This window comes from Urocitellus parryii, chromosome 5 (genome assembly GCF_045843805.1).
Source record: "Urocitellus parryii isolate mUroPar1 chromosome 5, mUroPar1.hap1, whole genome shotgun sequence".
Taxonomy (NCBI): Eukaryota; Metazoa; Chordata; class Mammalia; order Rodentia; family Sciuridae; genus Urocitellus; species Urocitellus parryii.
Genome location: NC_135535.1, coordinates 103,277,063 through 103,303,860, shown reverse-complemented (window position 1 = coordinate 103,303,860; position 26,798 = coordinate 103,277,063). Strand labels below are relative to the sequence as shown.

Below are 26,798 nucleotides of genomic sequence, written 5' to 3'. Positions count from 1 at the left end.
TCCAGGAAGAATTATTCAATTGTTCTATACCTCTTTCTAATTATAGCTGTTATATTAAATCTCATTTCTTGAACTGCTTCTATATCTTAATATGTTAACAGGTAGAAAAGCTAATATGTTGTAAATAATATCAGATGTTGATAAAAGAAGAGGTAAAAGAAAACGTCTGAAAGTTCTGAGTTTGTAGAAATAACATGCTCCCATGAAGAATAGTTCTCCTCATCAGTACTTCAGATCTCTCTCCTGATGTGTTAGAAGATAATGTGTCAGTGATAAAGCACCATTTTTCCTTCAAGTGTTCTTTCAGTTGAGGGCCTAGCCTAAATGTTGACCCATGACAGTTCACCTAAGCATATGGAAGACTACAAAACACTATTTAGATAGTCCAAAACTCAAATCCCATATAGTTTTGTTTTTTATGAGAAGAATAATGAAACATATCACTAACTTTCTAATACCAGAACATACAACTACCTAGACTTTATTTTTTTTTATAACTTGACAATTACTATTTAATCACATGTCACTTTCATCATTGTGGTTACCAAGTTTCAATGAAAAGAATCTCTTTTTTTTCAGATAGACAAATGTTTAAATTCCATTTAAAGAAGACAGTTTAAGTAAGACACACAAAAAGAAAGCATATAGTTGAGCACCCATGTTTTCAAATAAATCATTTTATTTAATTCTGACATTAATAATTTGTTAGACCTGCTATTGCTGTTTAAAGATGAGAAAACCAACTTAAAAAAAAGTTTAAGATACATGCTGAACATCATAGTCAGCCATCAGGGGGTTGGAATTTAAACATTTGTCTATCTGAAAAAAAAAGAGATTCTTTTCATTGAAACTTGGTAACCGCAATGATGAAAGGGACATGTGATTAAACAGTAATTGTCAAGTTATAATGACATGAATTCACTTCATGCACACTTTAGAAACTTTATTTCCACACTATAGCTCACTTTGTATCAATCATGTCATCTGAGAATTAATTTATTTGTCTTTGGGAATAAATTGTTCAAAATTTTTTTCCTTGAAATGTTATCTGCTCTCAGTAAAATCACATAGCACTTGGGAAGAAATATACAACACAACAAGCCAGCACTGAAAGCCACAATTGAAAAAGTTTCCAAAGCCACCATGTTTTTGCTCTTGGTGCTCAGGTAGGTGGGTATGAAACAAACCCACACACTACAGAAGACCAGCATGCTGAATGTGATCAGTTTTACCTCATTGAAACTATCTGGTAGTTTCCTGACCAGAAAAGCAATAATCAAGCTGAGAAGTGACAGAAAACCCAAGTAACCAAGAACACAGTAGAAGGCAACCATGGATCCCTCATTACACTGGAGGATGATTTGGCCAAATTCTGACTGTGCATCCATGTCAGGGAGAGGGGGAGAAGTTCCCAACCAGATTGTGCAGATGCACACTTGAATGAAGGAGCCACTGAAGACTATGGTATTGGAGAATCGGGTCACCATCCACATTTGAAATTTTCTCCATGGGGTGACAGTTTTGAAGGCCACAAATACAATGAAGTCTTTGCCAAAATAGCATAAATGCTACAGAAAATACAACTCCAAAGAATGTTTCATTCTGTTAATTAAGCTTTCTTTTAATTTTAGAAGAATTAAGCTTTCTTTTAATTTTAGAAGTATTTAGTTATTTTCTTCACATAACTTGTTTAAATTCAAAGATCTGTAATGTTAAACACTTGGAAGAAATTTCATGACAAATACAGTGAAAGTGTCATTTATTAAGTCTTCACTTCATACAGGATGAAGGACACTTGGGTATGACCCATTTTAAATAAGAAAAAAAAATACTATTTTTTGCTAGGTTTATATACCACAAAAATTTTACTAAAATAGTGAAAAAAAATATTGAACATTTGTATGCTGCTGAGTTTTTTTTTCAGTCTGCAATTTATCCTATACCACCAGTATCCATATCACTACTAGAGAGGCAATATAAATGTGATATCTATCCCCTTAGTGATAGGAACCAGTTGTTTTTAGGAAGAACACATTCTTTATGATCTTCATCAAAATGTAGTAGTTTTTGTCATCAGCTCCACTCATTCTTCTCCCTCCTACTTTCTTATGTATTCTTTTAACATCTCATGTAGGCACTGGGTCTTTCAAAATAAGGAACAAATAAGGTCTAACCTCAAGAGAGGGAGCAAGAAGAACTAGATTCACTAGTCTATCAAATGGTAGACTAAGTTCTAGTAAGCATATTAAAAATGATAAGCATTTAAGGAAAATCCTGTGGGCCATAAAACAAGACAGAATGTGTTTTCAAAGATATTTAAAGAAACCTTGTTGAATTTAAATTAGAAATACAATATCATATTCATTTTTTCATAAGATCATTTAGCTACATTACAGTAATTTAGATTAGAAAGCTTGGAAAAAGAGAATATATTTAGACCTGTTTTTCAGAGGTAGATAAATTTTAGCCATTGAGTAAAAGCCAACAAAGCAATACAAAATGGAGGACAATGGGAAAACCTTCACACATTACTTATATTTAACTAATGAAGGAGTCTTTATTAATGGATGTGGTAACAGTTCATTGAGGAATAAATGATGAGGAAAAGTAGGAGATGAAAGACAAAGATGCACATTACATCAGAGAAAAATGAGGTTGTACAATGTTGATATATGCTACATTTCCAGTTAGAGATATTTATATCTAAGTGAATCTCAGGAATTAATGCTAAGCTAAAAATTTGGAAATTATCAGCCTGAAGAAGGTGGTTGAAACCTGGAAATCAATGGGATACCCCATGAAATGCTGAATTTAAAAAAATGGAACCAAGAGAAAAATCCTAGAAACCCTAAATAACAATGAGATTTGTAATTTAATATAACTCTCAATTCCTCACCATTTAGTTCTGCCTAAAATCAGGTATTAAGAAAGTAGAAGGAAAAAATTCAATGCTAAAATGCTTAAATACTGTAAACTCTTTGAGTTAAGGCACTTAATCTTATTCATGTCTAAATGCTAGAAATGCTTCTTAAGGGAACGATATTATAAGAAAATAATTAATGAATGTAATTGATTCTGGAGAATAACCTGGAATCAGAAATGAGTTTTCCTAAAGAAGTTAGAATCAGATGAATTCTTACATGGAAATTGTGATTTCCTTGATCTACTGACATCAGGAATGGGAGAGAACTTTGAGTTTCCATACTTTTGCTCACAGGAACCTAAATTCTTATACATATAAACAAACGATTGAAAACCCTCTGTTAACCTTGGTACATCAAAATTATTGAAGAGGACTTTACCCATATACTCACTTTCCTAGTAATAAATTGTCTCATTTTCTTCCAATTTTTCTTATGTTAAAAAAACACAGTTCTGCAATCTGCCTTACACCACCACTATCCATGTCACTACTGGAAAGCCAATCTCACTATGTATATAAGTATTTCACAATAAGATGTAACTAAAATTGCAATAACTTCTGCATTATACAACTGTTCTCTTAATCTATGAAGATATGGGAAATTCTGCCAATTTTTTTTACCTCTTTCAAAATTATTGTAAAGAAATTACTATCATGTTCTCTACCACTCTTTTTGTTAATAGGATCTTACTTTTGGTGAGTGTATATAAGTCCAATTATTATATAAATTTTAAAAAACACATTTGGTCACAAAGCAAACAAATTAATTGACATGGCTTTATTGGTATTAGAGCAAGTGTTCTATCTTAACTCTGCATGATTTTTTAATTGGCTTAGGTTCAATAGCATGCAATTTATTAGTATTTTTCAAATCTTCATATCCAGTAGTGGACATGGAAATTTGTCACCCAGAATACTTTTCATGAAAAGCTTTACTATTCACCTACTAAGAATGCTCTCCATGGCCTGTCAGCTCATTAAGGTTTATATGAACTGCAGAATCACCTTGCAGAGAGTGCACTCTCACTGGAACAGCCCACATGGAATGACAAATTATTTGAGAGACTCTCAAGATCCAGACATGATGGCCCATCACCATATGTGCAGCCAAGTTCCCCACAAGGTTTGCAGAGTTTCAGTTGGATGAGTCTCTATTTGATTTCCCTCTCTTGAAAAGTAGTGGATCCCTAATATATATCATGAATGCCAAAACTACCTATTTTTAAAACACATGTTTTACAAAAACTGAACCTATGAAAGTCATTTAATAATCAGAATCTCTCAATACAGTTATCAAATGATTGTTTTTATTGTAAATGTTTACAATACCATGCACTTCTTCCCCCTTCCTCTTTAGTAATTGTAATGAAACTAAAGGCCTCAGAAATGCTAGGCAAGTGCTCTCCTACTGAACTATACCCCAGCCCAAGACCCTGTCTTTCTTGAAATGATTCCAAGGTTTCACACTTTAGTATAGGATCTTTGATGATCTGATGCATGACCTTTATCTCTTATCACAAATCATTTTCATACTGTATGAGTAATATTTATGTTTTGTTAATTAATTTCAAGAATGTTTTTCTGCCTCTGATTTTGGGCATAGGCCTGTGCTTAATCAAGAATCATTTTTCCTCAGTTTTTCAAAAGCTGGTTCTATTTCCTTGCTGAGATATCCATTTAGATATCAAAGAACAGCAAAATCTTCCCTGATTACTCTATCCAACCACTTTAGGTATCTCATGTTGAAAGGGTAAAGATTCTAAGCTGAAAAGCCTGAATTAAAATGTAAAAGACAGGGCATAGTAAAGTTCCTCTGCTATACCCAGAACCTGAAATTCCTGAGATAGATAAGACAACGCCCTACTGGCCATTTAGCCTAGGGCCCTGTGCAGTTTGTCACCTAAGCATACAGGGCCCAAACCAATCAGTTTGAATGTGTACCCCGCTTAGGAGTGACCAATCACCCCCGCCCGACCTGTTCCCACCAATGAATGTGCTAATCATGTATGAGAGATGTTGTTCAGTTTTCCCGTGCCTCATGCTGATTTGTTCTGATGTATTCAAAGCCCCCGCCCTCCCCAAAAAGTGTACTTAAGCACTGCTTAGCCTCTGCTCTGGGCTCTGGTCTGCTCTTGCTTCTTGAGTGAGCCTAGAGCCTCAGAGCACTGAATTGGATCCTCAATAAATCCCCTTCTGCATTTGCATCAGTCAGTCTCTTGGTGGTTTCTTTCTCCGACTTTTCGCTGGACCCTTACATTTGGTGCGTTGGCCGGGAACTGCGCATCGCTGGACAGGGAGACCCCAACGGACTGCTTTAGGGGGTAAGTAAGGCGCCTTTCTCCTCCTTCTTCTCCTTCTTGTTCTTCCTTTGCAATTGCTCAGGTTTGGTTTCTGGCTCAGTGGAGAGCGTGAGCTCCCAGAGAGCGTGAGCTCTCAGAGCTTTGGTTTGGGTTGGCAGCGTGTGGCTGCCAGCGGAGAACATGAGCTCCCCCTGGCAGTGGCAGACAGACGTGTCCCGAAGCCACAGGCCACCCCCCGAGGGATTCCTTGGGGGACTCAGGGGGGACAGAAGTGCCCCCCATCAGGTAGAGGGACGGAAGAGCCCTCATTGGGTGTACTCTGCTGCCAACCCGTCTGGCTTTGCCGGCTATTCTTTTTCCTCAGGTTAAGTCGACTGTCTGTCTTTAATTTTTGCTTCTAAACTTGTGTTAAACATTTACTGTGTGTCCGTGTTTGTGTCTCGTTTGTATTGTCTTGTCCCTGTCTTTGTTCAATAACTCCCAATATGGGACAAAGCCATTCCACGCCTCTGTCCCTGACTCTTGATCATTGGATGGATGTCCGCTCAAGGGCCCAGAATCTTTCTTTTTCAGTGAAATGCCGGACCTGGCAGACACTCTGCACTTCAGAATGGCCCACCCTCGGAGTTGAATGGCCCCCAGGAGGGTCCTTACACCTCCCTCTAATCTGTAAACTCAGAGATACTGTCTTTCAGCCAGGGCCGCGTGGCCATCCAGATCAACAGCCATATGTTTTAACCTGGCAGGACCTATGCGAGTTTCCTCCCATATGGGTGAAGCCTTTTCTTGTCCCAACTCTTGTTCCAATCTCTTCCCCCATGATCCTATCACTCAAACCTTCTGCTCCTCCCCCTTGTCCCTCCGTTCTCTCTGAGTCACAGGATTTAACTTTACTGGACTCCCCCCCCCTCCTTATCCTCTACCCATACTCCCAAACCCCCAATTCGTCTTAGGTGACCCTCCTGCCACTGACTCGGTCGCCCCGCCGCTAGAGGTGATGGGGTCAGACCCAAGCCCTCCTGGGGACTTCCCCGCAGCAGAGGCAACGGTAGCAGCAGCAGCAGCCCCTCCCCTACCGGAGGAACCTGGCCCAGCTAAAGGAACCCGCAGGCGGCGGATAATGGAGAACTTGGAAGCCCCAGTGATGCTTCCTCTTCATCCCTATGGGCCCACAATAGATGATGGGCATGGGGGGGAGATGCAGGCTTACCAATACTGGCCTTTCTCCTCCTCAGATCTATACAACTGGAAAAATAACAATCCCCCTTTTTCTGAGGACCCCAACCAGCTTACAGGTTTAGTTGAGTCGCTGATGTTCTCACACCAGCCCACTTGGGATGACTGCCAACAGTTTCTGGGGACTCTCTTCACAACAGAGGAATAGGAGAGAATCCTCTTGGAAGCCAGAAAGAATATTCTTGGACCAGATGGGAGACCAACCCAACTTCCTAACATCATCGAAGCAGGCTTCCCCTTAAACCAACACAACTGGGACCCTAACACCTTTGATGGTAGGGAGCATCTGTCCACCTATAGCTGGGCTCTTGTAGTGGGTCTCCGAGTGGCAGCTAGGCGGCCAACTAATTTGGCCAAGGTAAGAGAGATTATTCAGGGACCCAATGAATCTCCCTCCATGTTTCTGGAGAGAATTATGGAAGCATATAGGAGATACACTCCCTTTGATCCTTAGGCAGAGGACCAAAAGGCATCTGTTGCAATGGCTTTTATTGGGCAGGCTGTCCTAGATATTAAGAGAAAGTTACAACGTTTAGATGGACTACAAGATATGACCTTAAGAGATTTAGTCAGAGAGGTTGAGAAAGTATATTATAAGAGAGAAACTGAGGAAGAGAAGGAACAGAGGAGGGAGAAGGAAAGGGAACACAGGGAAGATGAGAGAAACATAAGGCAGACTAAAGCATTGGCTAAGGTCCTGGTCACAGCCACAGATAGGCCAGAAGTTAGAAAGCAGGGAGACAGGAAGGGATACCTGGGCCCATGCCAAAGGCTGTCCCTGGCCTCAGATCAATGTGCCTACTGTAAAGAAAAAGGACACTGGGCCAAAGAGTGCCCCAAAAAGAAGCAGTCATGCCAGCCGGCCATGCTGACTCTAGAAGATGACTAGGAAAGTCGGGGCTCGGATCCCCTCCCCAAGCTCAGGGTAACTTTTGAAGTGGAGGGGACCCTAGTGAACTTTGAAGTAGATACAGGAGCAGTATATTCAGCCCCCAAGGCCCCACTGGGCCCTCTATCTAATAAAAGATCCTTAGTTCAAGGGGCTAATGGCAGTAAATATCGGGCTTGGACAACAAAGAGGACAATGGTCCTAGGAAGGGGAAAAGTCCACCACTCTTTCCTAGTAATCCCAGAATGCCTGGCCCCATTAATGGGCAGGGACCTACTCACCAAGCTTTGGGTTAAATAACCTTTAACCCTGATGGTCCCCAAGTGGAGTTTATAAACCCTTCAGTAAAGACCCCCATAGTCACGGCTCTGACTATGACAGTAGAAGATGAACATCAACTCTTCACGGCCCCTAGGACCGATCAAACAGGTTGATTACCCCAGAGATGGATAAAAGATTATCCTGATGCCTGGGCAGAAACTGCTGGGTTAGGTCTGGCCATAAAACAACCTCCAATAGTAGTAGAATTAAAAGCCTCTGCCTCTCCAATCAGTGTTAAACAATATCCTCTAAGCAAAGAAGCTAGGGATGGGATAAGACCCCATATTCAGAAATACCTGGCTCTTGGGGTCCTAAGGCCCTGTCAATCGGCCTGGAATACCCCCCTGTTACCAATAAGAAAGCCAGGAACTGGGGACTACAGTCCTGTTCAAGACCTGAGAGAGATCAACAACAGAGTGCAGGACATTCACCCCACAGTGCCTAATCCATATAATTTGCTTAGCTCTCTGAATCCGGAGTGGATATGGTACACTGTGCTGGACTTAAAAGATGCTTTCTTCTGCTTGCCCCTACATAAGGACAGTCAGCTGTTGTTTGCTTTCGAATGGATAGACCCAGAAATAGGAACATCTGGCCAACTAACCTGGACTAGACTCCCACAGGGGTTCAAAAACTCCCCCACTCTCTTTGATGAAGCTCTCCACAGGGACCTCAAGGACTTCAGAACTACACACCCTGAAGTCACCCTACTCCAATATGTGGATGATCTGCTGCTGGCAGCCAACACCAAGGAGAACTGTGAGTCTGGGACCCAAGCACTATTATCCGAGCTTGCTCAGCTCGGATATAGGGCTTCTGCCAAAAAGGCCCAAATTTGTCAACAAGAAGTAATCTTCCTGGGTTATTCTCTTAGGGGCAGCAAACAATGGCTTACTGAGCCTAGAAAATGAACTGTTGTGCAGATACCGCCCCCATCTGATAAGAGACAGCTCAGAGAGTTTCTTGGGACTGCCGGCTTTTGTAGGTTATGGATTCCTGGGTTTGTGTCTTTGGCTGCCCCTTTATACCCATTGATAAAGGGGGATGTCCAATTCCAATGGACCCCTGAACACCAACAGGCTTTTGATAATATCAAAAAGGCGCTGCTATCTGCCCCGGCCTTGGCACTCCCAGATGTAGAAAAACCCTTCACTCTCTACATGGAAGAAAAGAAAGGAATAGCACGGGGAGTGCTCACTCAGACTTTGGGATCTTGGAAAAGGCCGGTAGCATACTTATCAAAGAAACTGGACCCAGTGGCTAGCAGGTGGCCTCATTGCCTAAGGGCTATAGCAGCAGCAGCCCTTCTAATAAAGGATGCTGATAAATTAATGTTGGGACAGAAGCTGACTCTCATAGCCCCCCACGCCCTGGAGAGCATCATCCATCAGCCTCCAGACAGGTGGCAATCAAACTCCAGAATAACCCATTACCAGAGCCTCTTACTTGACAAGGACAGAATAACGCTGGGACCCCCTGCTCCACTCAACCTGGGTACACTACTGCCAGAAGAATCATCAGGACCTGTCGCTCATGATTGTCAACACATACTGGCAGAGGAGACCAGTGTACGATGAGACTTAAAGATCAGCCACTGCCCCACCCTGAGGTTGTATGGTTTACGGATGGGAGCAGCTTCCTCCAAGACGGTAAGTGGCAGGCTGGAGCAGCAGTAGTTAGCAAAACTAATGTTATCTGGTCCTCTGGCCTTCCAGAAGGAACATCAGCTCAAAAAGCAGAGCTAATTGCCCTTACAAAAGCACTGGAGCTAGCATCAGGCAAAAGAGCCACCATATACACTGATAGCCTCTATGCATTCGCCACTGCTCATGTGCACGGGGCCATTTACCAGCAAAGGGGGCTATTAACCTCCACTGGGAAGAAAATAAAGAATAAAGATGAGATCTTCCACCTTCTCTCAGCAGTAAAAGGTCCTAAAGAACTAGGTATAGTGCACTGTCAGGGGCACCAGAAGGGGAATGACCCCGTGGCAGTTGGAAACAGACGGGCAGATGAGGAAGCTAAGTTGGCAGCCCTAAACGGAATGACCCTGTTAACTGTTTCCACGCTGGGGGAACAACAACCTGGAAACTTGGCTGCACAGGAACATTAAGGCAATTTATGGCCTGGGGACACAGACACCGAACTCCGGAATCCCACAGAGCCAAGTTTACAATTCCAAAAAGCCCAACTCTACGTCAAAGATGTACACCAGCTCACCCATTTAGGCTCAAAGAAGTTACAGGCACTCTTGAAGGACAAAAGAAAGGACTTATTGTTGACTGACTTGCAGAGGAAAGAAATAGCTGAGCAGGTGACTAGAGCTTGTCAAGTCTGCCAGTTAGTTAACGCATACCCATCCAAGCTTCCTGCAGGAAAGTGTTTGCGAGGGACCAGACTCAGACAGTTCTGGGAAGTGGACTTTACTAAAATCAAGCCAGCAAGGTATGGACTTAAGTATCTCCTAGTCTTTGTAGATACTTTTTCAGGATGGGTCGAAGTCTTCCCCACGAAGAAAGAAACGGCTCAGATGGTGGTCAAAAAGATTCTGGAAGACATCTTTCCAAGATTTGGACTGCCTAAGGTAATGGGGTCCGATAACGGATCGGCGTTTGTGGCCCAGGTAAGTCAGGGATTGGCCAGGACCCTGGGGATTAATTGGAAGTTACATTGTGCCTATAGACCCCAGAGTTCACGACAGGTAGAAAGGATGAATAGAACCATCAAAGAGACCTTAACGAAATTAAGCTTGGAGACCGGCATAAAAGATTGGACTATGCTCCTACCTTATGCACTGTTTCGTGCAAGAAATACCCCCTTGTCTCTTTGTGCAACCTCACCCCCTATGAAATTCTCTATGGTGCCTCTCCTCCAATCAGGGACCTGACCCCAACCCTGAGAGTTAACGATTCCTTTCACACCCCGTTGCTTAACAGACTTAAAGCCCTTGAACACACCCAGCGATACCTGTGGAAACAGTTGGCCACTGCCTATCAGCCCGGAGACAGGTTAACCCCACAGTGATATCAAGTGGGAGACTTCGTCTACATGAGACTACATCAGGTGTAATCCCTGGAACCCCACTGGAAAGGACCATACCAGGTGCTGCTTATAACGCCTACAGCGGTAAAAGTGGATGGGATCGCTCCCTGGATCCATGCCTCCCATCTCAAGCCTGCGCCCTGTCCAGACTCCATCTGGAAACTGGAACAGACTGGTAACCCTCTCAAGTTTCGTGTCAGTCGTATGGGTAGGGCTATGGATTCTTCCCCTGACCACCAGCAGTCCTAATCCCCATCAGCCTGTTCAGCAACACTGGCAAGTTATAAATCTCACTGGACAAGTAGTATGGTCTATTTCACATACAGCCCCCTAATGGACTTGGTGGCCATCTCTCCATCTGGACATTTGTCAACTTGCCATAGGCCTCTCTGACTGGGACCTCCCTGACATAGAGGACCCCAAACAGATCCCATTCAACCCCAAACCAGGTCAACATTATAGGAGAAATCAATGTCATGCAGGGCTTTCTAGTCCCTGAGAAAGGAACATGGTGGGCGTGTGACTCAGGATTAACTCCTTGCATTTCAGTTCAGGTGTTTGACAGCTCTGCAAACTATTGTGTAATGATACAAATACTCACCAGGGTGCTTTTTCATGATGCAGAATCATTTGAAGGTTTAGTAGGGGGACAAATAACCCGTTTCTGCAGGGAACCAGTGTCCCTCACTCTAGCCATACTATTGGGGATAGGAGCTGCTGCAGGAGTGGGTACGGGAGCAGCTGCTATGATCTGGGGGACGCAACAAATGGCCCAATTAGAAACAGCAATAGATCAGGACTTGAAGACATTAGAGACCTCCTCTTCATGAGGAAGGGGGGCCTCTGTGCTGCACTGAGAGAAGAATGTTGTTTTTATGCTGACCATACTGGAGTTGTAAAAGAATCCATGAGTAAACTAAGAAAACACCTTGAAGAGCACCAGAGAGAAAGGGAAACTCAACAAGGGTGGTTTGAGTCTTGGTTCACCCAGTCCCCCTGGTTAACTACCCTTCTGTCAGCCTTAACTGGACCCTTGATCATTATTATGCTATTACTAGCTGTGGGACCCTATATACTTAACCGTATAGTTTCTTTCCTCCAGACTCAGATTGGACAGGTGAAACTCATGGTTATCAGACAGCAGTATGCTTCACTGGCAGAAACGGAAAGTGAGACTATGCTTCACTGGCAGAAACGGAAAGTGAGACGCCTCAATAATTATGATCTATTACTTTTAAGATTAAAAGTAGTCAGAAAAAGGAGTGGGGAATGAAAGGGTAAAGTTTCTAAGCAGCAAAGCCTGAATTAAAATGTAAAAGACGGGGCATAGTAAAGTTCCTCTGCTACACCCAGAACCTGAAATTCCTGAGATAGATAAGACAATGCCCTACTGGCCATTTAGCCTAGGGCCCTGTGCAGTTTGTCATGTAAGCATACAGGGCCCGAACCAATCAGAACCAATCAGTTTGAATGTGTACCCCCCCCCCCCCCCCCGCCGCTTAGGAGTGAGGAGTGACCAATCACCCCCGCCCAACCTGTTCTTGCCAATGAATGTGCTAATCATGTATGAGAGTTGTTGTTCAATTTTCCCTCGCCTCATGCTGATTTGTTCTGATGTATTCAAAGCCCCGGCCCTCCCCAAAAAGTGTACTTAAGCACTTCTTAGCCTCTACTCTGGGCTCTGGGCTGCTCTCTCTTCTTGAGTGAGCCTAGAGCCTCAGTGCACTGAATTGGATCCTCAATAAATCCCCTTCTGCATTTGCATAAGTCAGTCTCTTGGTGTTCTCTTTCTCTGACTTTTCGCTGGACCCTTACAATGTTAATTCTCTATTGTAAGACTATTTTTCTTTTGTAGGAATGTCAAATTTTTCAATTTACTATTTCATATCTTGTATAAAAATTTAGTATTTCATACTTGTATTATATATTAAATATTGATTTCATTTAATGGTCAATAACATGAAGACAAAGAGGTATGTGTTTTGAAAACCAGTATGAACTCAACATTTAACAATTACTAGTGCTAGGAAATGCATGATGATTATTTGTTAATAAATAGTTAGATATATGATGCTGTTTGAGTTGTGTCCCCTAAGAGATATGCTGAAACCCTAAAACAAGATACCTGTGAATGTGATTTTATTTGGAAATAGGGTCAATGAAAGTGCAATCAAGTTAAAATGCAATCATTGGAATGGACCCTAATCCATATATCTGGTGACCTTTTGAGAAAAGAAAATCACTCTGTGAAAATTTGATATGCAGGAAGAACACTATGTGAACAAGGAGGCAGAGAGTGGAGTGATACAACTATAAGACAAGGAAATCCAAGGAGGGGTGGTCACCAACAAAAGCTACAAAGGAGAAAAGAAGGGTTTTCCACCATAGGTTTCAGAAAAACTGTGGCTCTGCTGAAACCTCATTTTAGTTATTCTAGAATCCAGAACTTCAAAGCAAATACATTTCTAAATAAAGAAAGAATATTTTCTAAGAAAAATTTCAGTCAATATGACATTACAATTCCTCTAAAAATATAACAAAAAGTGGTAAAATGACCATAAAATAAATAAACTATTAAAACAAAAAGCAGAAAAACACATCCAGGTACACATACAAATTATAATATTTACAGGGAAAAAAAAAGAAACATAAAGTGCTAAATGGAGAAAAGATATAGACTCACTGTAGTGTTTAAACAGTGCCAAGTATCACCCAGTGACCTTTGTAATATGACTGAGCCTAAAAGGGCTTCACATGGCATGTGGAAAGAAAGATGTGCATAAAGTCAGATATTGCTATGCTTCTGGGTTTGGGAGTTCAAAGACACCATTTGAAGACGATGAGTGGGTCAACTGAGCTGTTGGCTCTATCCATGAATATGAAATAGCTTCAATATAATATCATCAGTATCATTTTGGGACAGAATCCCCAGTTACACTTCTATAAGACCTGGTTCTGCACCAGATGTTGGTAAGTGTTAACAAGCAATGACAACTGCAAACTCCTAGCCTCTTTTTTTCTGTCGGTGCATTGGAGATATTATTTTAATTAATCTTTGCCTTCCATCACTTTTGTAATTGAGAATTTACAGTCAATCTTTTACAGTTTGGAGGTGAGGTGTCCCCCTAAAAAGTTCATGTTAGACAATGGAGAAATGTTCAGTGCTGAAATGATTAGATTATAAGATATTTTACCTTTTCAGTGGATTAATCCACTTGACTTATTAAAATTTGAATTCAATACTGGGTGGTAAAAGTAGTGCAGGTAGGTATAGCTGGAAGAAGTAGGTCACTGGGTGCCTACTTTGGGGCACCCCAAACCTTTCTCAGTCTCTTTTTCCTGGCAGCAATGAACTCTGCAGCTTTCTTGAACTACACCCTTCTGCCCTTATGTTCAACCCCACCAAGAGCCCAGGGCAATGCAGTGAGCTAATTATGGATGGAACCTCAGAAACCCTGAGATGAGATAACCTTTCCCTGCTCTAAATTGTTCTTTTTAGATGCATCACTGACATGTATGAAAAGCTGATAACACACTACCCAATCATTTTTTCCTTTGTATCTGCTGTTTCTCTTCTCTCATAGATTTAAATTTTTCTTTTCTTTTTTTTTGGGGGGGGGGTGTGGATTCTGCATTTTACAACAATCTGTGTTGAAAAAATACTTTCTTTTACTTTTTCTCTTTCTAATGTTCTGGTTAATATATTCAAATATCAATGGAGATAATAAATTTTAGCAATTCACCAATTGTTTGAAAATATTCAGGTGTTAACCCTTCAAATAATGTCTTTTCTCTATCCTCTGTATTTCTTTCTCCTGGAACATGTATAGTCTCACTTTATTCTGTTTATTTTTAAGCTTGCCTGCATGTAACACATTCTGTGTAATTTATCAGATATACGTTCCCGATACTCGACCTCATTTTATTCTTCTTCTATCTACTAATAACCTATTCATTGACTTTTTTTTTGATACTGTGGATTGAACCCAGGGGCACTCAACCACTGAGCCACATCCCCAGCCCTATTTTGTGTTTTATTTAGACATAAGATCTCACTGAGGGGCTGGGGATGTGGCTCAAGTGGTAGCACGCTTGCCTGGCATGCGTGTGGCCCGGGTTCGATCCTTAGCACCACATACAAAGAAAGATGTTATGTCCACTGAAAACTAAAAAATAAGTATTAAAATTCTCTCTCTCTCTCTCTCTCTCTCTCTCTCTCTCTCTCTCTCTCTCTCTTTAAAAAAAAAATCTCATTGAGCTCACTGAGTTTCTTAGCACCTCGCCATTGCTGAGGCTGGCTTTGAACTCAAATTCTTCTTCCTCTCCCTCCCGAGAGCCTAGAATTACAGTCATGCACCACCTGCCCAGCTCTATTGACTTTTTTATCTTTTATGATTTTATTATTATTATTTAATAAATGCCAACAGTGGAATTCATTACAATTCTTATTACAAATATAGAGCACAATATTTTATCTCTGTATATAAAGTATATTCATGCCAATATATGCTTTTACATCTATACTTTGCTTTTATTTGGGGTTTTTTTTTTGCTTTACAATTCTTAATACACCTACATACCACAATTTTTCATACCTCTGTTTGTATATAAAGTATGTTGATACCCAATTCCTGTCTTCGTACATGTACTTTGCACAATGATGTACATCACATTCCACCATCCTTGCTAATCCCCTGCCCCCTCCCTTTCCCTCCCATTCCTCTGCCCTATCTAGAATTCATCTAATTCTCCCATTCTCTCCCTCCCTACCCTACTATGAGTCAACCTCCTTATACCAGAGAAAACACTGGATATTTGTTTTTGGGGGGATTGGCTAACCTCACTTAGCATTATAAAACATTGGGCATTTGTTTTTTTTGGGGATTGGCTAACTTCACTTAGCATTATCTTCTCCAATGCCATCCATTCACCTACAAATGCCATGATTTTGTTCTTTTTAAATGCTGAGTAGTATCCCATCCTGTATATATGCCACATTTATTTATCCATTCATCCACTGAAGAGCTTCTAGGTTGGCTCCACAGTTTAGCTATTGTGAATTGTGCTGTTATAAACATTGATGTGGCTGTGTCCCTGTAGTATGTTGTTTTTAAGTCCTTTGGGTATAGTCTAAGGAGAGGGATAGATGGGTCAAATGGTGGCTCCATTCCCAGATTTCCAAGGAATCTCCATACTGCTTTCTAAATTGACTGCACCAATTTTCAGTCCCACTAGCAATGTATGAGTGTACCTTTTTCTCCACATCCTCGCCAACAATTGTTGTTTGTCTTCATAATAGCTGCCATTCTGACTGGAGTGAGATGATATCTTAGATTAGTTTTGATTTGCATTTCTCGAATTGCTAGGGATGATGAGCATTTTTTCACATATTTGTTGATTGATTGTATATTCTCTTCTGAGAAGTGTCTGTTCAGGTCCTTGGCCCATTTGTTGATTTGGTTATTTGTTTTTCCGGTGTTTAGATTTTTGTGTTCTTTATATATCCTAGAGATTAGTGTTCTGTCTGATGTGTGAGGGGTAAAAATTTGATCTCAGGATGTAGGCTCTCTGTTCACCTCACAGATTATTTCTTTTGCTGAGAGAAAACTTTTTAGTTTGATTCCTTCCCATTTATTGATTATTGGTTTTAATTCTTGTGGTGTAGGAGTTTTATTATGGAAGTTAGGGCCTAATCCCACATGATGAAGATTAGGGCCTACTTTTTCTTCTATTAGATGCAGAGTCTCTACTATACATTTTTATTCTTTGTTTCTAAAGGAATTAGGGGGGCAGTGGTACTGGGGATTAAATTGAGGGGCACTCAACCACTGAGCCACCTCTCTAGACCTTATTTGTATTTTATTTAGAGACAGGGCTTGGTACCTTGCTGTTGCTTAGGCTGGCTTTGAACTTGAGACTTTCCTACCTCAGCCTCCAGAGCTGCTGGGATTATAGGTGTGCACCACTGCACCTATCTTAAAGAATTTTTTTTGAAATCTTTCTCAAAGATTTATTGATAATCTGATATTTCTTGCTAATTTTAATAATCTGATATTTCTTGCTTATGTTTGTTTTAATACATAGTTACTTTATATTATATATTTGATTATTTCACATTCATTGTTGAACATTCTAAGAGTCTAATGGGAGGAAAGTTTCTTCCAGAAAAAAATGTCATCTGTTCCTGGAGAGAGACAGGGGTGCTATCAACCTGAACTACTTTAGCCACCTTTCAGGCTAAGCTGCCCTATGCATCACTGAAAGGATGTTATTGTCTCTCATAGTGTTGAAGATTTATGCCTATGAAATGCTTATTACATTTATTGTTGATCCATACCTCATTGTGGACCATTTTCACTTTCAAAATAGTTTTTAGAAATCCTACCTGTTTTATTGGCAATCTCTCCTTCTGGACAGGGAATACAATCAAAACAACAAAATGATTTTTCCACCACGTGTTCCGTTTCTGAAACCAAGTGGACAGCTTTGACTGAAAATAGCAGAGGCAGTCTAAGAGACAAAAGAGGGAAAGCTACTAGATAAGTGACATTTGATAACAGCATACAGGTGGAAGACTACAGAATTTCTATATAACACAAGAACTGAACCCATAGCTACTGAACTTTTGGAAAATCTTTAATGAGTCTACTGTTTTCCTTATTCTGCCTCACCTCTCCATCACTGAAATGTCACTGAAATGCTCAGGGAGAATAAAGTCTTAATGACAATTATATACATGTTGTTATAATAGCTAAATCAAATGATAAATTGTGTACAATCAAAGAGACTGCTTTTGTGTCCAAATAGTCACTTCATGTCTGTTATCTGAGTCATTTTCATTAAAAATGCCACAAACTTTTTAGACTTTACTACATTGATACTTTCTTACCATGTAGTAAATAGGACTATTTGATAAGTACAAGTGTAGGCAATACATTCTGCTAATACTAAATTAAATAAATGAATAGTTTTCACAGTGATTCTGAAGCTAGAAAATCCATATAACTTGGAATCACATTCAGCAAAGTACAAAATATGGTGGCTTTCTGCCTAGTGAAATTCAGAAGCTTACCTAAATTTTACTGTCTTTATTATATGGAATATCACTATGACACCCTCTTAAGAGAATGCTTACCTCATTGTAGTGCTAGCCCCATATTATCAATGTATCATTTAAGGAAATACACTGATCCCTGTGAGATTCAAAAATTCAAAAATAAACTCTCCAACTTTCATGTGGGCTTTAATACCATTTAGTAAACTCTGATAATTGAAGATGTCAAGCTTGATTGCTAATTTTTTTTTCATTAACAGGTTTCTATTTACCAATGCTTCTTTCAAGTTGGCTCTTTTGCAGAAATTGATGGAGCTAAAAGTGAAAAATTATTTTCAGAACATGAGTTTGCAAAGAAATAGGAATAAACCTTATGATTCCTACTGCCTTCTTTTCCTCTAGCTAATTTTTCCAATAAACTTTCTTCATTGGTCTATCAAACATTTATATTGGGATTAATGTTTACTAGACATGAGTTCTTCTGCTTTACACATATTTATTTACATACATTTTTATAAAATTTATGTGTTAGTTACTAATAATTTTTCTATTTTACAAATTATAGAATAAAGCTTAAAGGTTGCATAGGTAATAAGAGATGAATCCAGGACTATAAACACCAGTTCCTGATTATTAAGAAAAAAAGCTGTATACTTACATAAGAAATCAAACTTTTTGGCTCCTCAAGAAAAAAATGTTGACATTCTTACATAAACATAAAACAATTTAAGAAGTAAAATAATAATGTCAATAAAATAGAATTTTTATTTTTTTAAGAATATAAGGTACATTTTTCTGAATACATTGTTTTTCAATTTTATATAATTAACTGATGAAAATACCTGGGATTTTTTGCTTTGAGATCATATGATAAATTGTATTCCTATCACATTGAAGATTAATAAGCTTTTCCATACCAAATTACATTTGTCAAGAAGTTTCAACTAGAAAGGAGTTTGCAGGAGTACCTGGAAAGTACTTGTTTATTGCCTGCCTATTAGTTTGTTAATTGACTTATTTTTTAAATTTTAATTTCAGGACATCTTACTTAACAAAGTATTTATGTTGAAAACATGCATGCAGATTTCACACACACACAAAAAAAGATTCTAAAGTTGATATACAGATTAATGTCCACCTAAGTGAAATTAATGGAAAATAAATATCCTGAATTAGATGATGGATAGAGAGGAAGATAGCAGCACAGATTATTTGTGAAAACTTGTGGTGAGCCGTTTCTGTGAACTGTGGCCGCCATTACAAGATGGCGCTGGTTTTCCCTGTAGTCTGTGACAAACAACTCCTTATCAGAATGAGTTGGCACGCTGTGACTTGGCACCCTATGAGAAAAGTCCACTTGGCAGTTGTGCATTGGGGCTTTATCTGCTTTATTAAGGCTGGGGCACACTGGAGGAGTGTTCGAGAGAGAAACAAGCTAAAAGACATGTCTAAACAAAGGCCTGAATAAACTGCTGAAGGAAGAATCCTGTGTCGTGTTTCCTTTGCTGGCGAGGGGACGCGGCAGTTGGTGGCCCGGACTGGGACACCTCCTCGAACCCAGGATCCAGAACCTTCAGCAGTCAGGGTGGTGCACCGGTTAGTCCCAGGTAAGTGGGATCCGCGATCAAAGCGGGGTTAGTCCCAGGTAAGTGGGATCCGCGATTAAAGCGGGGCAGCTCCTCTGTAGATAAAGAGAGAGCGGGGAAAAATAATAAATTCCCAGGTAAGTGGGAATCTGCAAATGAAAGCGGGACGCTCCTCTGTAGATAAAGAGAGAGCGAGGAAAAAATAATAAAATAAAACGCTCCTCAGTAAATGAAGAGAGAGCGGAAAAATAATTAAAGAGGAGGCTCCTCTGTAGATAAAGAGAGAGCGGGGCTTTGTACTTTCACTTTCTTCATAGTTTTGAAAACATTATGGGTGTTAACTCCTCAAGCCCAAAGTCTTAATTGACCTTCTCCAGAATATTCACCATGGCTGATTTTAGGACTCTTAGCAAAAAAATCTCTACAAAAAAGTTCAATATAGATAAAATTTCCTATTTTCATGTTGCCCTGTTTTACTTGGCCACTGTCTGAAAAAATCAGCACTCCAGGTGCTGGACACTCCCTTACTAGTTTTTCACAAAAATATGTAAACAAGGCCTCTGGCCTTGAGCTGGGCTTCACAGTGCTGACAACATTTCTAAGATAAGGGAGTTACTAATTGGGCTCCATGGTAACAGCTGGCAGGAGGAGGAACTGGAGGGTCGATTAAGGAAGTCAAGATTTAAAGCACCTACGCCCCGATCGCTGTCACGCTCCCTCCTTATAACCCCGATTGGGACAAGGACAACCCCAGAAGGCTGGGGGGTGTTCGGTGGCAGCCTAAGACGGCCCAAACTTCCCAGTAATTGAAAACTTGGATGCCGATGGACAGCCGGCCAGAGTACATGTTCCTTTAGCCTTTAAGGATATTAAACAACTAAAGGAGGCAGTTACTAATTACGGATCCCATGCCCCCTTTACATTGACTCTCTTCGAGTCTTTCTCTGCCAATCAGCTGACACCTAGTGACTGGCAACAGCTTTGCATGGCTGTGTTGTCCGGAGGGGATTTTTTGTTGTGGAAAAGTGAAAATCAAGAGAGGTGTCGTGAGCTAGCCCGAGTCAATCAGGATGCTGGCTTTCCACGGCATAACCTTGAAATGTTAACAGGCTTGGGACAATATGCTATCATAAATCAACAAATTAATTATAATCCTGGGGTCTATGCTCAGATAGCTACAGCAGCCATTTAGGCTTGGAAGGCTCTACCTATTTCAAATGCTAAAACAAAAATTTCAAATATTGCTCAAGGACCCTCTGAGCCTTATTCTGACTTCATTGCAGGTGGCAGGGAAAATATTCCCTAACTTGGAACAAGCCACGCTGGTCATTAAGCAATTGGCTCTTAAAAATGTAAACTCCTATTGCCAAAATGCTATTAAATCTACCAGAGCAAAGAGTGTTGATGACATGATTTGAGCTTGTAAGGATATTGATGGAGCTCATATTACTGGACAGGTTCTGGCCGCTGCCCTCAAAACAGGAACAGGGGCCCGCCCCAAGGTCCACTGGGCAATCCAGGGACGGAATGGTGCCCCGGGGAGTGGCCGACTTTGTCACCTCCCACGGACCAACCCCTTTCTATCTGTAGACTCCCCAGGGGAACGCCAGGAAGTGCAGGATGTACAAGAGCTGCAACCGCAGGTCACAGAGACAGAACAACCTGCTACCGCAGTAAGATCTTGGCCAGGAGCGAAAAAATGCAGACAAAATCAAACAAAATGCAATTGGCTAGGAAAACTTGGAGAACTTTTGCCTCGAAAATGGGCAGCGGACTCCATGTTGTTTGCATCACCATGGTAACCATGGGGTGCCTGGCCGGAAGAGCGGCTTCCTGGTCCCACCTCCCACATTTTTGCAGGCTTCTGATTGGTTCTTCCACAGTCACTCAGACAGGACTTCTAGTCCCGCCTTCCAGCCACTAACGTGTACTGCTGTGTTGCAGATTTCTACCGGAGCTGCTCAGAGCCTGTATTTTTTTTTTTTAAATGCCTACCTGTAAATGCTAATGAAAGATATCTTTTTCAGACAAAACTTAATTCCACAGGTTTCTATGTTACAGTCCTAAATTTAAGCTAGTTCTAAGTTAAATAACCTGACTTTTTCTCTATAGTTGTGTTACTAAATAATGTTCTATTGATGAGAGATATCAAATATGCTTCTTTATATTTTACTTTTAATTTTGAAGGTTATGAGGATGCATTTGCTCGCCACAGGAACAAGCCGGCAAAGTTCCTGTGATGACCAAAAAATCCTTATTTTCATTGCTAACTATAAAAATAAATATGTATACTCAAGGATCTTATTTCAGTTACATCAAGTGACGTCACATAGAAGAGTGCACTCTTAGTTAAAAATAAATTAAAATGGATCCAAATATTTTAAGACCACGTGGTTACATAAAGTTAATACAATTATAAGTTATGTTCTTATTCTTAATATATATATATATATATATTTTAGATATTTAGATAACCTATATTTGTTAATCTATAAATTAATTAACACATGCCTAATTGATTAGTTAATATATATTTGCCTAATTGTTTTCTTCAACAGAAAACCCATTATTTATGTTTTATATTTACATTTATCAGATACTCTGCCTTTTCAGTTACAGATATTTGAGATAAATGTGTTTCCTATAAATTTGCTTTTAAGTAAAAATACAATCAAGTAATTTCTACTTCTCAAGGTTATTGTTCAAACTCATAAAATGACAAATTATTATAATTATTTCTCCAAAATATCTAAAGGTTTTAACTTTATTTTCATTGATATTTCTTCTCAAAATATAATAATTTGTTTATAGATTCTAAGGTTTTCAAAAATTGTTCCAAAATATAAAAAGCAAAAAAAAAAAAAAAAAAAAAAACACATGCCTCCTCCTGGATGAAAAACGTTGGTGTCCTGTGATTTTTTTATTATTTTTTAACCTCGACGTCTCTCGCCGGACTCGGTTTCCGTTAGCCGGACTTGGCATCTGGAGGTCCTTACCGAGATTCGGAAAGCAGAGGTAAGCGGAGGAGCCTCACCTTCTAAGGGAGAAGGGGGGGGATTGGATCAAAGATAATTTAAAGAGACAGGGTACGTACCATGGGTAACTCAACAGTGAAACTTCGTCTGGCCAACGAAGTTAAAGAACTGTTAAACAAACAAGGAACAGGAATAAAAACCAAGACAGCAACTGAATTCGTTGAAGCTATAGCCCAGGCTTGTCCTTGGTTTCTAACAGGAGGCTTTCTTAATAACAGTGATTGGGATTTGGTAAAGCAGGATCTCCAAAAGTTGTTGAGGGACCAGGGTCCAGATAGAGTCCCGATTGCTACTTTCTCTCTATGGAGATTGGTAAAGGATGCTCTTTTAACTGATAAAGTGAAGATTAAGGAGCAGCTTGCTGAATGCAAACAGGCTCTTAATCAGGTCCAAACTGCTGCCACTATTAATCAGGTTATTCAACAAACTTCCAACATACTCGAATCTCAAAGTAAAATTAATCAACATATTTTGTCAGGGATTTTAGCTGCCAACCAAAGAATAGATTTACTTCAGGCTCAGGTAGAAGAATTGTCTGACCTGGTGCTTTTGGGTTGCGTTGACCAACGGAAACATTTGTGCATAACCTCTGTCAGATTTTATAATTCCAGGAATGCTTCCCGTGTCATCGGTGCTTATTTGGCCGGAAATTGGTCCATGACAGCGGAAGAGATATTCCAGTCTCAACTAACTCAGATAGCTGCCTTAAACAACACCCGTGTCGATCCAGTGACCTTGAGTCAATTCACCACTTGGATATCTTGGATATCTTCTGCCTTTTCCTTTTTTAAGGAGTGGGTGGGAGTAGGCATTTTTGGCACTATGTGTTGCTTTGGTGTGATTCTTTGTTTGTGGCTTCTCTGTCGTCTCAAGGCCCGAAGTGCTTACGATAAGGCTATGATCATACAAGCTCTTGCTGCTTTAGAAAATGGCAACTCGCCACAGGTCTGGCTTGCGCATCTTAAACAGTAAACCTTTGACATGGTCGTTGCACCCCAAGTTATTATAACATTGCACTGGGATCGACATGTCCTTCTTTTGTCATTCTTCTAATGTTGGAACTTCTACCATATCTTTCCTTTGTGCATACCTCTCCTCCCTGCCTTTCTGCACTAGGATCTTTGCTAGCTAATCTTACGGTTCAACTACACCTGCCATTTGATGGTGATGGTCATGGGTCCTGTTTGTGGAGGCGGTTACCATAACAATGTCCTGTTGGCCACAACACGCTGAGCTGATCTTGTAGTACCCAGTGACGGGCAACTTCCACGCTTGCACTGCAACCTAAGACAGGGGAATGGGGCCTCCCCAGAGACAGGTAAGCAGTGCAGGGGCGGTGGATGACCTAAGACAGGGGCTACTTGATTCCCCTTGACATGCAACAGCAAGAGAGGTTGACTTGCTGGTAGCAGGCCTTCCCTGGCCCCCGGGGCCCAGCCCCCAATTCCTTGTTCTGCATGTCAAAGTGGCCAGCTCACAAGGCCATGACATATGTGCTCCACGGGAACGTCTTGACCTTTATCTAACAATGGCAGATGTCACAACCAAATTTCTCCCCCTCTCTGTTGTCCGTGCCTTTCTCTTGGGGTGTTGCCAACTTAATTTTGTCTGCACTACGAAGACAGCCTCAGCTGTCCCCCTTCGTCTACCATCATCACGATACAGGATTCGAGGCAAGGCACTGCACTTGAGTGATCCACTTGAGTGGACCTCAAGGGGAGCATGTCCTATTGCATGCGGGTTTGAGGTCCACGCCCCGCCCCACGAAAAAGGCGTTGGCTGATATGGCCTCAGGTTTGGGGAAGGGCCCTCCTTAAGGCTGGGCCATACTATGCAGCCACTTCTGCACAGTGGGATAGGACCTCTACTCTCGCCTGTATTGTCGTAATAAAACAAAAAAGGGAGAACTGTGGTGAGCCGTTTCTGTGAACTGTGGCCGCCATTACAAGATGGCGCTGGTTTTCCCTGTAGTCTGTGACACACAACTCCTTATCAGAATGAGTTGGCACGCTGTGACTTGGCACCCTATGAGAAAAGTCCACGTGGCAGTTGTGCATTGGGGCTTTATCTGCTTTATTAAGGCTGGGGCACACGGGAGGAGTGTTCGAGAGAGAAACAAGCTAAAAGACATGTCTAAACAAAGGCCTGAATAAACTGCTGAAGGAAGAATCCTGTGTCGTGTTTCCTTTGCTGGCGAGGGGACGCGGCAAAAACTAAATAAAATGTAGAGATTGTATACATTGTTTTAAAAAGTAAACATTAGCTTACACACACAAACACATAAATGTATTGGAGGAAAATCAATGTTTAGATTTTGTTGTGCTTCTGCTACAACAATGAACATTTCTGTACACAATATTGTATATACTACTAATTGAAACCATTTAAGGAACAAAAAAGAAAATAGGGAAAAACAAATGACTACAGATTTGGAATATAAAAATCAATAATGGAATTCTTGTTTCTTACTCCAAGATGTAAAAAATTTTCAGATCCTCTTTCTGTCCAACAGCAAGCAAAAAGCTAACCTTGCTTGAAAGCAACAGCTATTCTTGGATGCATTGAAGAAGTAAATCACAGAGTTAACATCTGCCCTGAAAATAGATAGTTGTGTACAGAGAATGAGAATGTACTGGGAAGAAAAGTGGCTGGATCCAGAACTACAGGAAAACTTCACCATAAACGATGAAATTCTAGAGACCAAACAAGCACTAGTTTGAGAGATGAAAAGTAGGTCTCTTGTTTTGGGGAATGTCACAGGGGTACAATTATATGAGATTAAAAAAAAAAAACAGTGATTAAAAAAAAAAAACATACTGTACTCTACCAAGTTTTTGCAGTGAAAAACTCAGAGAAAAATATGTTCTTGCTTCCAGCAAAAAAGGCAAAAGTAACTATTCTGAAACAAGCCCACAACATTTTGTTCTCTACAAGACCTCAAAGAAAACTGTACCTGAATGATCAACCTGGAGGAAGGGAAATACCAATCCAATTCAAATTTCTTCTTTCCTTTCTCTCTCACTCAAAGGAGACAGGAAGTGAAAAACATAGGAGAAGCACTTATGAAGGTCACAACTGGGGCTCAGATACAAAGAAAGAAAGACTTAATCATCAGATCATACTACACTTCCCCCAACCAGAGTAAAGACGTGAAGATAAGAGGTATGACCATTTAGAGGAAGGGGTGATTCAGCTAAAAAGAACATCAAGGATGACATTCTAAGGTACAGTTTAAGTACCCTGTGAAGCAGGGTAATTAATAGTTCTAGAGCAAGACATAACATTAGAAGATGGCAGTTGTGAAATCAGGCAATGCCTTGATAAACTGGGGTGAGGGGCTTGAATTTAATTCTATATGCAACAGGAAGCTTTTGGAGGATTTTGAGCAAGAAAATTACAATCTAATTTGTTTTTTTTAAAAAATCACTCTGACCAACCATGTTGGCACACCTGTAATCCCAGCAACTGGAGGCAAAGGCAGGATAAACACAACCAGCCTTAGCAACTTAGCAAGACTATCTCAAAATAAAAATAACAAGGCTGGGGATGTAGCTCAACAGGAAAGCACCCCTGGGTTCATTCCCCAGTATCAAAAAAATAAAAATAAATCACTTTGATTGTTACATGGGGAATAGTCAGGGAGCAAGAGAAGTAGGGACACCAGTGAAGGCACTATTCAAACAGTCCAAACATAAGATAACAGAACTTCAGACTAGAATTTGTATATGGTCTACAAGTAGATGAGATACCACAGGAGACTGCAACCTCACTGTCTCTATTAAAGAAAAAGACAGTAATGTCCCTTTCTCTTGATCACACCCCATTTCTCCAGTTGCATTTGTGGGGAAAAAATCAGATTCATATTTAATATCCAGGTTAATGGTTCAGAGGAAGGGTAAAAATACAAAGCAGACATTTTCTTCATTTTTTAAAAGCTCTGCTTAATCTACTCTGTGATTTATAATATGCCACAGATACCCATACATTAAGAGGCAAAAATAACCAAAATATTTCTTAGAACTCCTTTTATTTGGAGATAAGAGGTACCTCTGTCTCCTGTAATTAGTTTTCCTCTCATGTTCTCTCTCTAGTACATTCAGGCTCATTCTAGATAGTAACTTCAAAAAAGGGATATAAACCAAAGGAGTATTTATTGAGTAACTAATGTGTACCCAGGTCTCCCCATTTAATCCTCAGGTATTCACAGTGGAAAATGATGTCTTCATACTATGAATGAGGGGGGAAATCAATATTACTAATCTAACTTGCCCAAGGTCAGAACAGAGGCAGAATTCAAACCCAAATCTAACTCCTCTAAGTTTTTATCTTTCCACCACAGAAGCTATCAAAGACCAGATTATCAAATATAAATATGTAATTTTTACAACCTATTAACAATGACTAACTGTTGC

The 26,798-nt window shown here is 40.3% G+C and overlaps 2 pseudogenes; both read right to left on the bottom strand.

The window, feature by feature from the left end:
- Positions 1–980: 980 nt before the first annotated feature.
- Positions 981–3,406, bottom strand: LOC144249013 (vomeronasal type-2 receptor 26-like; annotated as a pseudogene).
- Positions 3,407–11,409: 8,003 nt separating this feature from the next.
- The window catches only part of LOC113201641 (vomeronasal type-2 receptor 26-like), an 82,780-nt pseudogene continuing 67,391 nt past the window's right edge, over positions 11,410–26,798 (bottom strand).